The sequence below is a fragment of the Anomalospiza imberbis genome, chromosome 5 (genome assembly GCF_031753505.1).
Source record: "Anomalospiza imberbis isolate Cuckoo-Finch-1a 21T00152 chromosome 5, ASM3175350v1, whole genome shotgun sequence".
Classification (NCBI taxonomy): Eukaryota; Metazoa; Chordata; class Aves; order Passeriformes; family Viduidae; genus Anomalospiza; species Anomalospiza imberbis.
The window spans coordinates 51,732,323-51,736,566 of record NC_089685.1 but is presented as its reverse complement, the minus strand read 5'-3'; the positions used below and the strand labels follow the sequence as shown (position 1 = coordinate 51,736,566).

General features: G+C 46.3%; 1 protein-coding gene across 1 annotated transcript in view; it reads right to left on the bottom strand.

Moving 5' to 3' along the window:
• FERRY3 (FERRY endosomal RAB5 effector complex subunit 3) overlaps positions 1-4,244 on the bottom strand; it is a 360,837-nt gene that overhangs the window by 214,935 nt on the left and 141,658 nt on the right. The gene's annotated exons all lie outside the window — the stretch shown is intronic.

Below are 4,244 nucleotides of genomic sequence, written 5' to 3'. Positions count from 1 at the left end.
GGAGCCGAGCACCGATGCACGGATGGACGGCCGCGATCGATGCGCTCGGCGCTCCAACGCCCCTTGCGGCAGCGCCGGCACCGCCCTCCCGCTGCCGAGCGGAGAGCCGCGGGTTCGAGACCGCGTCCGGCCACTCCCGTGTCCAGTCCTGGGATCCCCAGGATGAGAGAGACAGGGAGCTTCTGGAGCCGAGGCTGCGGAGATGATACAGGCACTGGAAAGGCTGAGGGAGCTGGGGCTGATCAGCCTCCAGAGGGGCCCTCAGCCCTGGGTGTCCCTGTCTGCAGGGAGGGCTCCGAGCAGGGCCCAGGCTCTGCTCCGGGGGCCCAGCAATGGCACAGGCAGGGACTGATCCCAGAAGTTCCACCTGCACAGGAGGTAAAACGACTTCCACAGGTTGCCCAGAGAGGCTGGGAGTTTCCTTCACTGGGGGTATTCCCGAGCCATCTAGACACAATCCTGTGCCCTGTGCTCCGGGATGGCCCTGCTGGAGCAGGGAGGTGGCACCAAGCGCCCCTCTGAGGTCCCATCCACCGTGGGATTCCCTGGGGCCAGAGGATGCGGGTTTGGGACCGGGGAGAGGCTTGGAGGAGACATTTGGGAAGAATCTGTCCGAGAAGAATCTGTCCGCTCGAGGGCGGTGAAGGGAAATGTGCACGGTTCCAGCATTTCCTCACGTTCCCCCCTTCCCTCACTGCCCATGGGGACCTGGAGGGGAAGAGGCACAAGAGCCACCACAAGGCCCAGGACAGGCTCATCCTGAGGGGACGTGTGGACTGCCTCGACAGGCAGGGCCTGGTTACACATAAAGAGCGATTTTATCCGTCATGGAAATGTCACAGAGGCTATGTGGAACTGCTGCGACACTTACAAACCGAATAAAGTCGGTCAGCTTTCAAAATGCAAGGTTTGATTTTTAGCTCTGAATAGAAGTTAATAAACACAGTGTTTGGGGTTTTTAAATAAGTTAACGGACGCATAGTAAACCATAATTTCTTACTGAAAGGCTAAAACCATAACTCCCTGTAAGTGAAATACAGAATCATAGAATGGCCTGAGTTGGAAGGGACCTTAAAGATCATCCAGTCCCAACCCCTGCCATGGGCAGGAACGCCTTTCACTATCCCAGGGTGCCGTCCAACCTTGCCTTGGACACTGCCAGAGGTAGGAAACTCTTTATGATCTCCATTTCACCTCTCCCACAAATTTAGGTGTCAGTAACCTAGTAATTTTTGTGTTAAAGGTTATTAGGTTGTTTCCCAACAGCCACAATAATAAAAAAAAACCCCAAACCCTCACAAGAATCCATGTGACAGAGTAACATGAGATCATCTCACAAATCAGGGTTATTAATTAGGCTGCCTCACATGAGCAGATGTAAAACCCAAAAGTCAGACTTGCTTTCAAAGAACAAGTAGCCTGGTGATAAAACCACAAGCTTGGGATGTGGGAAACCCTGAACCCACGCAGCCACAGCTGGGATCACAAGAGTATCCGGAGAGCAGCTGCTGTTGGCAGAACCTTCTCCATGAAAACTTCAGGTCCTGATGACAGCTTGTGCTGTCCTATCTCCATAGGATCTCAGCAAAATGTGCAAACAATCCTTTTGCATGTCATGTGGAGGGAAAATGAATTGTTAGAATTCTGGAAAGAGCAGAATGCAAAGCTGCTTTTCTTGTGCACAGATTTTGTTTATAAATATCTATTATGAAATTGCTTTTTGCTGTATTTGCATTTAATTTAGAAATATCTTCTCGTGCTCATGTGTGGAGTGGTTTGAAAACAAGATCAAATAAATGAGCTGATCAAGAACATTAAGTGCCAGCCCATTCACTGCAATGATATGAAAGCTGGTGATAGTCAGCACAAATGATGGAAAACCTCTTAGATTCTGTGGCAGTTTTTTTCTATGAGTTACCATCTTCATTTTAGTGATTGTTTATTTGGTGTAATTTGCACAGAGGATTCTGAACACGTGCAAAGGCAATGCACACCCTCAGATCCCACAACACTTCAGTGTGCTGCAGCTACATACTCCTGTTAAGTAAAAGCATATTTTCAATTCAAAGGTTTCTTCACAATGGCAATTAAATATTCCAGTCCCTGTCTTCTGGATCCTCCATAGGTATGGAACATTGTGGGCAGCATCAGTCACAGCTCCTTACTCCAACAAGATACCTCCCCTATGATATGGAGCTCTAGGCCAAGTGCAATTCCACATTTACAGAACTAAGATTTGCCTGTTCCTAAACATGATGCAATAAACTCAGTGACGTTTTCACTTTGAGAATATAGGAGCATTCCTCACCTATCAGCAGTTGCGGGCTGGGGGGGCAAGACATGTAAAATTCAGCTCCAGCCTGGGGATGAATAGTAAGCTTTCCCTGTTAGCAGAGAGCATCAGACAAGCTGGGACAAGAGTTAATTTTCCTGTGGATTTTCCTGGCATTGAACTCTATGCAAAGCAGATGCAAAGCCAGTGTAGTGTTAGCACAGAAAGGTGAGTGGGTTTTGTGCAGCTTCACGTTTGCCTGCTGTGAATTAGGAATATTAGTAAAGGGAATTTTTTTTTTAGATAGGCCAAGGGTGGTAGTGATACTTCCATTTGGGATCTGCTAGCTTTCAGGTTTTACGTTTGCCTCTTCTCCCCCCAGGAAAATTAAGACTTTTAAGGAAGTCCTGCCAACTTCCTTCTGCTTCTCTCTTGTTGAGATCACCTACAGAAGATTTTTTCATTTTAAGTTCTATTTAGAACAGTACAAATGTGCTTGCAGTTTTTTGTCTGCTGACACAGCAGGATACAATTATATTCCCCAAGACTTCTGACTCACTAACTCTACTCAAGACAGGATCTACAAGACATTTATACAGTGAACTTAAATATATAAATATTTGCATCCATAGATAAATATCTCTACATGTGCCATTTGGAATATATGAGTTTATATTAAAATAAAGGCTATAGTTCTCACGAGACAGTGACTTTAATGCCCTGTCAAATTTCCTGGAGTGGTCTGGGGGGCTCCAGTAATTTTACATGTATAGATTGAAGTCTAAAGAAGCTGAACTCACCCATAATATGAATACAGCATGTCTGGGCTCACGCTGAACGTGAACGTGTATTACTCCATCATTGCAAATCTCTTTCAAATTATTGGATGGACCCCAAGAAATCCACAAACACTAAACCAAAAATCACATTTCAAACCCTCATCTATGTAAAGCACAAGTCTAGGTCCTGCTCCATTGGCTTCAGTGGCAACTTGGTTGGCCACTACCTACTTCAAACACAAGAACAGCACGAGGTCCTGCACACCTTCCTTCTTTTTTTAAACATGTAGGCACTAAAGGAAACATGGCTAATGTATTTTTCTGCAATAATACTAGATTTGGCTTGAAAATAACATGCTAAGATACAAGGTATTTGTGAATGGTTTGAGTTTTGGTTTAATTCAGCTGTCTCTGACTTTTTGAATATAGTTCTCTACTAAAAATGGGGTAGGGAGAAAGGAACAGCTCAACTGTGAGCTATTCTTTACAAAACTGGATGCTTTTGCCATCCCACTAATGTCATCTGGCATTAATTAACATAGCATCTCTAATTATATTGTCAGCATACAGCCACCAAATTAAAATACAAAGAGAATCATTAAAATTTCCCAATTTGACTTCAGCGTTTCTTTTAAAGCACGATTTTTCAATTTTTGTGTATGTAGGAAATCATCCAAAGCCCACTGAAGTTAATGGGTTTCATCTCAATGGGGCCCAGAAATGTTTGGAAAATACCAGTGGGGTGTCCAAATTGCCTCTCTACACCGAGTGATTCGATGCCTCTTTTCTGTTCTTGGCACCAGCAGCTCAGCACCCAAAACTGAGGGTGCAGGGCTGGAGGGTCCCTCAGGGGAGTGAGGACCATCCTGTGGCAAGGAAAAGAGGGCATTAGGCACAGTGGAAGTGCACCGTCCCTCTGCTCCCTAAAAGAAACATAAGGAAGAAGGACTTACATGGATCTCTGCTACCTGAGACAGCGTGGAAGAGCAGGGGGGTTGCAGCATAACCTGCCTCCATCCAAGGTTTCTGTGTCACGCCAGGATCAGCTGCCCCCTGATGCTCTCCTTGTGAGTTTTGTGGCTCTGTCTTCCGGAGGGGAGGGCTGTGGAGGAGAACTGGTGCCTTGGCAGAGTGTGTGCTCTCAGGCAGGAAGGGCTCTGAGGCCTTGAACAAACCCTTGGGCTCCAGCTAAG